This window comes from Erythrolamprus reginae, chromosome 5 (genome assembly GCF_031021105.1).
Source record: "Erythrolamprus reginae isolate rEryReg1 chromosome 5, rEryReg1.hap1, whole genome shotgun sequence".
In the NCBI taxonomy this organism is placed as follows: domain Eukaryota; kingdom Metazoa; phylum Chordata; class Lepidosauria; order Squamata; family Dipsadidae; genus Erythrolamprus; species Erythrolamprus reginae.
Window position 1 is genome coordinate 64833820 of NC_091954.1, and position 14259 is coordinate 64848078.

Sequence of the window (14259 nt, forward strand, 5' to 3'; positions counted from 1 at the left end):
TATTGGTAAAGAACTATGTAACTTCCAAGCAATTAAAAAAGAAATTCTACAGAGAGTGATAACAGGATGGCACTCTTGAAACTGTTTGTTCTTATGAGCTGTGCTCACAAGGACACAACCAAGTTGGAAACCATACTAGAGATCTTTTACATGGAAGATGCATTTTATCTATTTTCCTGTAATTGTCTCCAAAAGATCTTCTCAGTGAAAAGATTTAGTTGGGTTAAACTGTACTATAAACACAGGAGATTAAGGGCAAAATAATATGTTGAAAAAATAAAATAAAGGAATCTTAGCCTATGATTATTGAATAATGTCAAGAGGATTGCCTGTGTGGATTTTTAAGTGAGAATTGGTAAGAGAAGGGAGATGTTGACCTTTTGCTTTTCCTTCAAGAAGGTTCTAATGCTTCTTCTCAAGGTGGGGGCTTCATCAGTAGAGCTGAAAGACAAGATTACGGACAGATCATTATGGGAAAAATATATATATGTGGTCAATAAGAGTTGACAATGACAAATCAATCAATCACTTTCTTTCCTAGCAATTTTGTCCTCCTCCCAATGGTCTCCAAACCAATTGGTTCTCAGCAGAAATGGTAGAAATAAAGCACATTGGATCCCCTTAATCGAATATTTCTTCAGACACATTGCATTAAAATCCCCAATGTCCTATTTCAGCAGGTAATAGGCTTATGGCTGGGAAGATGGGAACCATATATTCACTTATTTGGAATGACAGAATTCAATCAGGAATTTGAGCCCAGTTTCAGAATTGAGATCACGGCACATTTCACATTAACATAATTCTTCTGAGTAGTGTTCTTCCTACAGGATTAGCAACTCAAGACAAGAGGAGAAAAAGGCAGTTTTTGCATTAACAACTTAAAAGGAAATTCTCCTTTGGGAATATTGCAAATCAAATAGGTAGAGAATCTACCTGCATATGCTAATCCTGTACAGCTAGCAAAGTGCATTTTCTTCTCAGTTCATTCATTATTCAAAGTTACAACGGCACTGAAAAAATGACTTATAATCATATTTCACAATTACAATTCATAATTATGACGGTTGCTGTATCCCAAGGTCATATGATCACCTTTTGCAACTGTCTGACAAGCAAAGTCAATGGGGAAGCCAGATTCACTTAGGAACCAGATTACTAACCTATCAACTGCAGTGATTCACTTACAACCTTTCTTGTTGCCATTGTTAAAACGGGGCAATACACTCTCAACAAAGTTTCACTTAACAACAGAAATTTTGGATTCAATTGTGGTTGTAAGTTGAGGATTACAATATTTATTTTCCTAATCTGAAACACAGATAGTAGACAGGCAAAAGAGCAGTCAGAGAGGGATAAACTTCTGGCTTCCTGATGGTTTCCCCACTGACTTTGTTTGTGGAAAGTTAGCAGGGAGTATTGGAAATCATGTTTGTGTGACTGTAGTGATGCTGCAACATTTCACAAAGTTGCAAATAAACCTGTTCTGGTCATCATGGAAATTTCAATTCCACAGGATTAATGGGGCCCAGCTTCTTGCACATTTTTTTAATTAGCAGATTTGAGATACCTAGCTTCAAAAATGGTTGTGGTATAATGCATTGTTTGGGCTAACACAGTGAAGGACCACAAACATTTTTGCTACCACACTGTGGGTGTGGCTTATTTTGTGGGCGTGCTTGATGGTCATGTGAGCAGGTGGGAGTGGCTTGGTGATCATGTGATCATCATATTATACACAGGCACTCAAAATATACATTATCTATTATATGTAAACTCCATTTTTGCTACTCCCACTGCAACACACACACATCCCTGGTGTGGCCCATTTTAAATTGTGTAAGGCGCCCTGAGTCCTTTGGGATTGGGCGGCATAGAAGTCAAATAAATAAATGAATGAATAGATGAATGAATAAATGAATGAATAAATGAATGAATGAATAAATGAATAACTGGGCTAACCTGAGGGTACAAACAAACAAACAAATATAATAAGAATTTTAATATCATATGGATAGCTGGTTTATATTGGAAGAAAAAATAAAGCATCATTTTAACATTGGTTTCTCTAACAGAAAGTTGGGTGGGAGATTCGGCTGTGAGATATCAAACCGATACAGGTAGTTATTGAGTAATTAAAAATCAGGCAGCAAAAAGCTTGATAATTATGACAAGTACTTTGTGCATATGTGTGCACTGCTCGGGAATACTGACATATCAGAAAGGATAAGTCTGTTTAAATAGGTGGGTGCTAGTGGCTTTTTAAAAATACAGTGGTACCTCTACTTAAGAATGCTCTACTTAAGACTTTTCTAGATAAGAACTGGGTGTTCAAGATTTTTTTGCCTCTTCTTAAGAACCATTTTCTAATTAAGAACCCGAGCCAGGAAAAATTACCCAGGAAAATTGAGAGCGACACAAAGGCCCGGCCAGTTTCCTGCCATTCCCCCTTTAATCCTGGCCATCTCGGGCTTTTCTGGGCTGCCAGAGGAGCCTTTTGATGGCCCTTAAGGAGGCTTTGGCAGCCCAGAGTGAACAGAGGGAGGGGCGTGCTCCTCCTCACCGCCTCAGAGTCCCTCTTTTTTTAAAAAAAAACCTTAAAGTTTTGAATTTTTTTGATTCCTTTCACCTCACCTTCCTTCAGCAGCAATTCTTCTCCTCCTCTTCCTCCTCCTCCTCCCATCCAAATTCCAAGCTTTTATTTCTTTCCGAATGGGTTGGCATGCATTATTTGCTTTTACATTGATTCCTATGGGAAAAATTGCTTCAACTTAAGAACCTGAGGTACCACTGTATAGTGAATTAAGAAATTACCATAATTAAAGAAGAAAAAAAACCAATCTCAGCTGTGTCAGGGAAACAGGAAGAGGGTTGTCCATATGTCGTTCACCCATAAACCCACACTGACTCCATGACTCCAATGCAGCCTGTGGGGTTGCCTTGTTTATATGGTTTTGCAGAAACAGGCAAAACAAGGATCTCAGCCCCACCTCTCACAGAAGAGGCTGGGAACTTGCTTCCACTTTGCTGAGAAATTATGGTTTTTAAAAAATGATTCTGCATTTCTACACTTTTGAAATAAGTGCATTTTTTTTGTTAATGGTGAGGGGCGGCATACAAATCCAATTATTATTATTATTATTAATAATAATAATAATAATAATAATAATAATAATAATAATAATAAAATAGACATTATCTAATGCAGTGTTTCCTAACCTTGGCAACTTGGAGATATCTGGACTTCAACTCCCAGAATTCCCCAGCCAGCATTCTCTGGCTGGGGAATTCTGGGAGTTGAAGTCCAAATATCTTCAAGTTGCCAAGGTTGGGAAACGCTGATCTAATGGACATACATGCTCCTCCAAAGAGTCCAATGGAGTAGAAAAACAGGCTCCTGCTCAATCTCCAGCAAAGGAAGTTAACTCCTGTCTGTCTTGCAGGCAACACAGGAAACGGGCTTGAGATGTCTACATAGTTAATGACCAAAAAAATCCATGCTCCGTGACAAACCTTATAAAATCATTCCACTGGAAATAATACTTAACTAATTATGCATCATCTTACAGCTATGTGTCTTCCTGAAGCAGCTTTAAAATTCAGTGGACTCTCATGCGCTTCTGTTTTTAGATTGTTGTGTTTACCTCCTTGTTTCTACATACACTTTGCCAAATGTCACTTTTTTTCCTAGTTTCCAGAGGCACCGCACTTTTGCAATGGATGCTCCATTTTTACTACCCCACTGCACACCCCTCCTCCGGTCTGGTTCACCCCTGAATGGATCCCTCCCTGCTTTATTATTACATGTGTAGAAACTACTCTTCTCACCATGAACAATTAGTATACCCAAATAAATAAAGTGTGATCTATAATTGAGATAATAAATGTGCTATTTTCATGCTTCCAGTGTCATGGGTTTTGTTTTATTCCCAGCTCACCATTTAGTTGACAGCAAGTCTCCTTTTTCAAAATACAGTGTTACCTCGTCTTACGAACTTACTTGGTTCCGGGACAAACCAATTGTAAGGTGAAAAGTAAGACGAAACAATGCTTCCCATAGGAATCAATGGAAAAGTGATTAATGCGTGCAAGCCCAAAACTCACCCCTTTTGCCAGCCGAAGCGCCTGTTTTTGCACTGCTGGGATTGCCCTGAGGCTCCCCTCCATGGGAAACCCCACCTCCGGACTTCCGTGTTTTTGTGATGCTGCAGGGGAATCTCAGCAGGGGAATCCCAGCAGTGCAAAAACGGGTGCTTCACTGGCAACAGAAGTCCGGAGGTGGGGTTTCCAGCGAGGGGAGCCTCAGCGAAATTGCAGCCTTGCAAAAACACGGAAGTCCTCAAAACCCCACCTCCGGACTTCCATTGCCAGTGAAGTGCCCGTTTTTGCGCTGCTGGGATTCCCCTGCAGCATCGCAAAAACATGGAAGTCCAGAGGTGGGGTTTCAAATGACACCAGGGCTCAATAATATCTCCTGCATCTTTTCCCCCTGTCTTTCAGATGCTACCACATTTTCCAGGTTATGTTGGGAGATAGCTACAATTTGTATAAGATAATCAATGCAAGCATCAGATTACTACTTTGAAATAGAGTACAGTACAGGATTAAACATGATTTATTATAATACGAAATATGCCAATACATTTTATCAAGGTCTCTAACCGCCGATCAAGATGAACAGCCTCCTATATGCAATGTACGTTCAATATATACTGCTCAAAAAAATAAAGGAGCACTTAAACAACACAATATAACTCCAAGTAAATCAAACTTCTGTGAAATCAAAATGTCCACTTAGGAAGCAACACTGATTGACAATCAATTTCACATGCTGTTGTGCACATACAACGTTGTACAGAACAAAGTATTCAATGAGAATATTTCATTCATTCTGATCTAGGATGTATTATTTAAGTGTTCCCTTTATTTTTTTGAGCAGTATAGTTTCCTGTTGTGAGGTAGATGATAAAGTTGTCATTTTAAATAAAGAGCAAAAGAGCTGAACAAGAAAGGGGTTGAGACTTGGTCAGTGCTACAGACCTTGTACAATTGGATGTGTTCTTTGAGTGTTCCCTTTATTTTTTTTTGAGTGGTGTATATGTATTAGAAAATGTAAGGTGGGTTATCATATTAAGAATTTTAATTTTGGGTCATGCATTTGTGTCATTCATATTTTGCTATGATTTCTTGTTACTGCATTAAGAATTTTTGTTTCCGGTGCTTCGGCATTTGATGTAATGGTACTTAGAGCACTTTAGTGTTTTTAAAAAAATATTCAAATAATAATAATAATAATAATAATTGTTGTTGTTGTTGTTATTATTATTATTATTATTATTATTATTATTATTATTGTTATTGTTATTGTTGTTGTTATTATTATTATTATTATTATTATTATTATTATTATTATTATTATTTATTAGATTTGTATGCCGCCCCTCTCCGTAGACTCGGGGCGGCTATAACTTATAGAAATAACTTATAGAAATCATGTAGATCCTGTTGTTTCATTATTAAAGCAAGCAAGACCAATGTTCCTAATTGTTCATAGTCAGTCTGGATATTAAGAGAGAAAGTTGACTAAGGATCCTTATTGCACAGCGTCTTGTTTATGCAAGCAATTTCACTCCTCACGATTCCCAGCGCCTTCTCGCGTCACTATCATCGCTTTGGATCATCCGAGGCCGGCTGCCGGTTGTCGAGAGTCCCCCGAGCCCGGCCCTTCGCCTCTCTACGTCCGCTCGACTGGCTGCCTTTCTGGGGAGGCTTTAGGGGGGGGTTGGCAGCCGGGCGGAGCCTGAAGCTGAGGCAGAGCATGGAGAGAAGTTGGGGCGGCAGTCGAATGGGGTGGGCGACGGGAGCCGGACACTGGAATCGGCTGTCCTGACGCTCGGAATTCGCCAGGGTGAGTGTGCAGCTGCTTAAAAGCAAGGCGGGGGGGGGAAGGGGGGGTTAGAAAATGAAGAAAAAAGGGGTGTGATTGTTGAAGGCAGGACCTCGGTGGCGTCTGCGGAAGAGAAACAGAGGGCAAGAGTTGTTTTTGTATTTGTGAGGAAACCGATTCGAGCATTTTAGAGTTCCTTAGCCCAGTGTTTCCCAACCTTGGCAACTTGAAGATATTTGGACTTCAACTCCCAGAATTCCCCAGCCAGCGTCTGCTGGCTGGGGAATTCTGGGAGTTGAAGTCCAAATATCTTCAAGTTGCCAAGGTTGGGAAACACTGCTTTAGCCGACCACTTTCTTGCATGTTAAAGGAACTTCACTGCATAGTTTAGCATGTCATTTCCCCCCCATTTGGGGTAATTTTTAAATTTTTTCTCTATACAAACTTTTTCAATACATTTCAAAATACTTTCATAATACAGTATTGAGTTAGTAAGCCAATTATAATTGCTTTCCCCCCCAAAAAATTAGTTCCCAATTAATTACTTCCTACATTCATCAGACCCACTAGACCAGTGGTTCTCAACCTTTCTAATGCCGCGACCCCTTAATACATCTTGTGGTGACCCCCAACTATAAGTTTAGCGCCAATTCTTCCAACAGATCTTTAAGCTGATTGGCAAGAGGTCAGAGGGACACCCCCCAGTAAACACCTGATTGGTTGGATTGTAAAAATATGTTCCAAGATGCCAGAATAGAAGCTTTAGTTGCTAACACCATTGGAAATTTGTCTTTCCCCATGGTCTTAGGCAGAAGTCCTCAAACATGGCCACTTGAAGACTTGTGGACTTCAACTCCCAGAATTCTCCAGCCAGCTATGCTGGCTGGAGAATTCTGGGAGTTGAAGTCCACAAGTCTTCAAGTGGCCAAGTTTGGGGACCCCTGGTCTTAGGCCATCCCTGTGAAATGGTCATTCGACCCCCAAAAGGGTCCCGACCCCAAGGTTCAGAACCACTGCACTAGACCTTGATCTCTAATTTTGTCATCTAGATATCTAATTTTCTTCTAATTGGTAGTGGTTTAGCATGTTGTGTGAACTTACAGTGCCGACTTGAACAAGTTGTGATTCCTTCAAACGTGTTGTGTGAACGCACCAAAGGGTGTTTCCAACAGAAATGCTTTCATAATACAATAAAAACAGTATCGAGTTAGTAAGCCGATTATAATTGCCTCCCCCCCAAAAAAAATTTAGTTCCCAATTAATTACTTCCTGCATGCATCAAACCCACTAGGCCTTGACCTCTAATTTTGTTATCTAGATATCCTAATTTTCTTCTAGGTGGTTTAGCATTTCGTGTGAACTTACAGCGCTAACTTGAACAAGTTGTGATACCTTCAAACGTGTTGTGTGAACACACCAAAGGGTGTTTCCAACAGAAGTAGGAAGGCAAAGCCACAAGCCATATGTCTTGAATGTGCGGTGCCCTGCATCTTAAATATGTATATTTATCCGTGGGGAAACTGCTACACTTTTTCAGTTTCACATTTGTGTTTAGCTAGATTAGTTTTACTGTTCTTTATCTTGTGCTTTAGAACTGTTTGTTGAACATCCGGGAATGGGAGAGGAATTGAGTACAACACAGCAAATAAATACCTAAATAGCTTAAGTGCAGCTTAAGAAATAGCTTAAGAAATGACTCACGTTTAGGGACTGAACATCTCCTGGGCAGTCTGCAGATATGTTAGGCCGAAACTCCCAGGAGTTGGAGTTTAAGCACATCTGGAAGAGGCCAAGTTAGGGAAAGCTGGTGTAGAGGATATGAGGTGCAGTATTTACTGTAGGCAAAGGCTGTGTTGCAGAAGTATATGATTCTGGAAGAGAGAGAGAGAAAGAGCTTGCAGTGCATACTGGACTTGATGGAGTTGTTAGGGATTCAGAAAAAGTCTGAAAAGACTAGACAGGATGAGATATGAGGATGGACAGTGTCCAGAAAAGCAGGCAAATGGAAAAGCTGATATATTTTGAGGGGATCTGAAGGGACAGGAAATCTTGGGGCTCAAGGATCTGATTGATAATTTTCACCTCTTCATTGCTTCACCTCTTTTTTTCTTCTCTTCCTTTTCTCTCTACTTTCTCTATATCCTTTTTTATTTTCTTTCTCTTTCTTTTTTGTAAGTCTATATGTTTATCGAATGCTATAATTTATATATTCAGACATATTGTAATGTAATAGATTCCAATGTCAACTGTTATGATTGCCTTTTATGTTTTGTATATTTGTAAATAAAAACTTTTTTTAAATTTTTTTTAAAAAAAGGATCTGATTGATAATTGCCGGGATCTGATCTAGTTTTTGTGAGTCCTTGGAAAGGGGCGGCATACAAATCTAATAAATAATAATAATAATAATAATTACTGTCACTTTAAGAAGGGTTGCTTGGCAGATGAAGAAAATATTTGGTGTTGTGGTAGGGCCTGCGCTTCCACATCTAAAGATTTCCTTCTCTGGCATACGTTTCTCTGCGAAGCTTCTGTAGAGTACATAGAGTTCTCTCTATGAAGAGGTTCATAGGTTTCCTGGCAATCTTTCCTTTTCCTTTCAAAATATTTTTTCGTCCCTGCCCCACAGCCACTTAAGAAAAAATTGGCTGCCTTGAAATCAAATACAGAGCAATACTCCTGATCAAATAAAGGTCCACCACCACCCTCTGCCCCATTGTCCTATATTGCATTTATTTCTGCTTTTTTTTTAAAAAAAAATTGCCAACATTTTTGATTAGTCTTATGCTGTTTGGATTAGCAATAGACCCAATGTCTGTTTGTGGCAACCAGTCTATAAAACATTCAGCCAAGGATGCAGTTAACAGTGAAAAATGTAGTTGAGAATAAATGGGATTCCCCCCCCCCTTCCACGGCCAAATTGATTGATGGTGTGCTTGTTTTTTATATATATTGGGGTTGCTTTTATGAATTTTTTAACCTAAAACTGTAATTAGATTGGTAATTATTAGATTTGTCACTATGTATTGTTTTTGCCATTGTTGTGAGCCGCCCCGAGTCTGCGGAGAGGGGCGGCATATAAATCCAATAAATCTAATGTAATGTAATCTAATCTAATTTGTTTGAGGGCAGAATATATCATTTGAACTAGATGTTTCTCATCTATAAAATGGAGGCAAACTGTCTATAATTATTTCTAGTTCTATATTTCTTTACTCATCAGTAATTTCTCCTAATTGTCTGGGCTTTATTTTATTCCAAATAAATATGTCGGGCGGTAAGAAAAGCAAGTAGGATGCATGGCTGCATAGCTAGAGGCATAACAAGCAGGAAGAGGGAGATTGTGATCCCGCTATATAGAGCGCTGGTGAGACCACATTTGGAATGCTGTGTTCAGTTCTGGAGACCTACAAAAAGATATTGACAAAATTGAACGGGTCCAAAGACGGGCTACAAGAATGGTGGAAGGTCTTAAGCATAAAACGTATCAGGAAAGACTTACCGTAATGAACTCAATCTTTATAGTCTGGAGGACAGAAGGAAAAGGGGGGACATGATCGAAACATTTAAATATGTTAAAGGGTTAAATAAGATTCAGGAGGGAAGTGTTTTTAATAGGAAAGTGAACACAAGAACAAGGGGACACAATCTGACGTTAGTTGGGGGAAAGATCAAAAAGCAACGTGAGGAAATATTATTTCACTGAAAGAGTATGTTAAATAAGGTTCAGGAGGGAAGTGTTTTTAATAGGAAAGTGAACACAAGAACAAGGGGACACAATCTGAAGTTAGTTGGGGGAAAGATCAAAAGCAACATGAGAAAATATTGAGTAGTAGATCCCTGGAACAAACGTCCAGCAGACCTGGTTAGTAAATCCACAGTAACTGAATTTAAACATGCCTGGGATAAACATATATCCATCCTAAGATAAAATACTGTACAAGAAATGGTATAAGGGCAGACTAGATGGACCATGAGGCCTTTTCTGCCGTCAGTCTTTTATGTTTCTATGTCTGGGAGTAGAACTTTAAAACAGAAGAAAGTTTTATTGGTTGTATGCATGGTTTCTAAGCCTGCCAAGTTCTGCTATGCTGCCTCAGGTGGGGTGGGGATTCCCTGGATTAGATGAAAGAACATTAGAAGTACATGCTAAAAGTCCACAATCCCAGCAGAGTCACCTTAGATGTGAAGGTCATCTCAAGTGGCTGGCTAAAGCAGCCAGACACTTATATGAGACAGCAGCAGTATATGAAAATGCTGGAGGCAGATAATCACTTTAGTGACAATGGCAAAGGCTTAATTTAATACTGTGCTAGAGAAGGTAATAATAAACTATTTCTGTAGTTTACAAAAAACAATGGGTAGCCAATATAACATGATTGATGGACTGATACTGCTGGATGATAGCCCCTCTGATTGGGTGGCAGTGAAGAGGCTACTGAGGAAAAGTAGGAGTTCTCTCAGTGCACTAATTATATTTATGATGTATAGTAGTAAGATTAAAGCTTTTGGGAAGTTGCTGATGCTGCCATGCAGGAAAAGAATCAAAAACTGCAAAAACAGAATTATAGTATAGTATGTCGCTTGGCGGAACCCAGGGGAAGAGCCTTCTCTGTGGCGGCCCCGGCCCTATGGAACCAACTCCCCCCAGAGATTAGTATTGCCCCCACTCTCCTTGCTTTTCGTAAGCTGCTTAAAACCCACCTCTGCCGCCAGGCATGGGGGAATTGAGATACTCTTTCCCCCTAGGCCTTTACAATTTTATGCATGGTATGTCTGTCTGTATGTTTGGTTTTTATAATAATGGGTTTTTAACTGTTTTTTTATTGGATTATTATTATATGCTGTTTTATTATTGCTGTTAGCCCAGTGTTTCCCAACCTTTTTTGAGCTGCGGCACATTATTCATATTTTCAAAATCCTGGGGAACACTGAACGGGGGGGTGGAGGTGGCGGCGGGGGGGGGGGGGGGCTAAAGAAAAGTTTGGACAAAAAAAATATCTCTTCCTCCATTTCACTCTATTTCTCCCTCCCTCTTTCTCTTCCTTCCTTCCCTTCTTTCTCTCTCTCCATCCCTCTTCCTTCCTTCCTTCCTTCCTTCCTCTCTTTTTTGCTCTCTTTCTCTCTCCCTCCTTCCCTCCTGCTATGTCTTTCTCTCTCTCCCTTGCTCTCTCTGCCTCTCTTGCTATCCTTCATTCTTTCTCTTTTTCTCTCTCTCTTTCGCTATCTCTTTCTTTCTCTCTGTCTCTCTGTCTCTCTTTCTCTCTCCCTCTCTTTCTCTGTCTCTCTCTCTCTCTGCCTCTCTTGCTATGTCTCTCTTTCTTTCTCTTTCTCTCTCTCTCTCTTTCTCTGTCTCTCTTGCTATGTCTCTCTTTCTCTGTCTCTCTTGCTATGTCTCTTTCTTTCTCTCTCTGTCTCTCTTGCTATGTCTCTCTCTCTCTTTCTCTGTCTCTCTTGCTGTTTCTCTTTTTCTCTCTCTCTCTCTGTCTCTCTTGCTATCTCTCTCTCTCTGTCTCTCTTGCTGTTTCTCTTTTTTTCTCTCTCTCTGTCTCTCTTTCTCTCTCTTTCTCTCTCTCTCTCTGCCTCTCTTGCTATGTCTCTCTTTCTCTCTCTCTCTCTTTCTCTGTCTCTGTCTCTCTTGCTATGTCTCTCTTTCTCTCTCTCTCTCTTGCTATGTCTCTTTCTTTCTCTCTCTGTCTCTCTTGCTATCTCTTTCTCTCTCTCTCTCTTGCTATCTCTCTTTCTTTCTCTATCTCTCTTTTGCTCTCTCTCTTTCTTTCTCTCTCTTACGATCTCTCTTTCTCTCTCTCTCTCTCTGTCTCTCTCTCTCTTTCTCTCTCTCTCTCTCTGTCTCTCTCTCTCTGTCTCTCTCTCTCTGTCTCTCTTGCTATCTCTCTTTGTTTCTCTCTCTCTCTCTCTGTCTCTTGCTATGTCTCTCTTTCTCTCTCTCTCTCTTACTATCTCTCTTTCTTTCACTCTCTCTCTTGCTATCTCTCTTTCTTTCTTTCTTTCTCTCTCTCTCTTGCTATGTCTCTCTTTCTTTCTTTCTCTCTGTCTCTCTCTCTTTCTACCACGCTGACAACAGCGGCATCAGGCAGTAGCCAAGGGTGGCGGCAGAGCGGCTGACTGCGAGCGGGAGCTCTGACGGTGGCAGCTGGACGTGCTGCTGGACGCCGTATATGCTGGCGCTGCGCTGGGCATGGGAGTGGGGCTGGCACCTCCGGCCCAGCCAGCGAGCCAGTGCCAGCCCCGCAGCGCCAGCATGTACGTCTCCAGCAGCACGTCCAACCGCCACCGTCGGTGCCTCCATCCACCCTGGAGCTCCCTCTCGCCGCCGCCATCTCCCCGCGACTGCCTGGGGCTGCTGCAGCCGGCACCCTCCCGCTCCCACTGCCAGTGCCCTCCCACCGGGCCCCAAAGGACACTTGCTGCCGACGTCAGGAAAGCTCCAGCTGGGCGGGGCGCTGCCGGTGCCTTCGACCTGGAGCTCCCACTCGCAGCTGTCCCCCGGCTACTGCCTGATGCCGCGGCATGAAGAATGAAGCTCTCCTTTTTCCCGCCTTCCTTCTTTGGGGCCCAGCAGGAGAGCACCGAAAACAGCGGCATCGGGCAGTAGCCGGGGGACAGCTGTGAGTGGGAGCTCCAGGTCGGAGGCACTGGCACCGGCAGCACCCCGCCCAGCTGGAGCTTCCCTAGGAGCTTTGCGGCACACCTGACCATGTCTCGGCACACCGGTTGGGAAATGCTGTGTTAGCCGTCCCGAGTCTCCAGAGAGGGGCAGCATACAAATCCAATAAATAATAAATAAATGAATAATTAGTAGGTGAGGGAACATAAGACCCACGAATGTGGGGAAATTCAACACAGTTAAAGATAAAATGAATTATTGATTGATATCTTAGGCAACACCAAACTGAAATGATCCAGAATGGGATACTGTCAGTCAGAAGATTTATTAATTATTATTTAAGGCATGAAAAACAAGAAGGAATTGATTCATAATCAGGAAGAATACCGCAAGGACAATACTTGGTATGCTTCAGACAATGACTTAGTAATATAAAATAGAATCTATGGGCAACTCTGTGATGTGACACCTCCCCAAGTTTATGAGCCAACAAATGATGCAGCAGTAAAGGAAGTTTTAGGAGATTTATGGTCAAATTCAATCTGAAATGGCAAGCAAGATATGCTGTTTGTGGTTGGATATTTGAAGTTGAAAATATAAAGGAAGAAAACGTAGCAGAAGAACATCATCAATTTTTTCCAACCCAAAGATTTCTTCATTGCTGACATAGTCTTCCAATAGCCAAAATGACTGTGCAATACCCGATGAAATATACGGAAATCAAATTGACTATATTTTTGGGACAAAAAGAGAAGAGCCCAATTATGATATCAAAGCCATAATCAGGGCCTTACTATGGAAGAGATAATAGGTTGTTCACGTGCAAATTCCACACCAAGTTAAAGAAAAAGAAGCTCAACTAATTTTGCTATCAACTTTAATCAGCATCATTTTCAAGAAGAACACCAGGAATCATCCTGAACTCCTGAATTTCACTGATTCAGAGCTAGAGGAACAATGCAATGGAATCAAACACATTGTTAATATAAAAAGGAAACTGTCAAAAACTGAGAAACAAAGGAAACTGGATATTTGAACAATTGATAGAAATCAAAAGGGAAATCAAAGCCAAGAAAGACAGGGATTTCAGGAAAGAGCAAAGAACTTCAGAGCGGAATTAGAAGAAGAAAGAAAAAGTACTAAAATTATATCTGCAGAGACACTGAAAATAGGAACATACATGGAGAAACAAAAAGCCTCCAAAATATTTCTGAACTCCAGAGATTCCAACTTCAAAGTGGTTTGTTGAAGGATGCCTTAGCATGCCAGTTTGTTTGTTTGTTTGTTTGTTTATTTATTTCATTTCATTTCATTTCATTTATTGGATTTATATGCCGCCCCTCTCCGAAAACTCGGGGCGGCTAACAACAGTCATGAACAATATACAGTAAAAATCCAATACTAAAAACTAACTTAAAACCCCTTAATATATAAAACCAGCATACGTACAAATATACCATACATACAGTTGTATCAGCCTAGGGGGAGAAGAAGTCTTAATTCCCCCATGCCTGGCGGCAGAGTTGGGTTTTGAGAAGTTTACGAAAGGCAAGGAGGGTAGGGGCAGTTCTAATCTCTGGGGGGAGTTGGTTCCAGAGGGCCGGGGCCGCCACAGAGAAGGCTCTTCTCCTGGGTCCCGCCAAGTGGCATTGTTTGGTTGACGGGACCCGGAGAAGACCCACTCTGTGGGACCTAACTGGCCGCTGGGATTCGTGCGGCAGAAGGCGGTTCCTGAGATAATCTG

At 41.1% G+C, this 14259-nt stretch overlaps 1 protein-coding gene across 1 annotated transcript in view; it reads left to right on the forward strand.

Moving 5' to 3' along the window:
* Window positions 1-5794: 5794 nt before the first annotated feature.
* LZTS2 (leucine zipper tumor suppressor 2) overlaps window positions 5795-14259 on the forward strand; it is a 107451-nt gene continuing 98986 nt past the window's right edge. The window contains exon 1 of the mRNA XM_070752854.1: window positions 5795-5908. The gene's annotated coding sequence lies outside the window, so the exon portion shown is untranslated. The remainder of the gene's footprint in view (window positions 5909-14259) is intronic.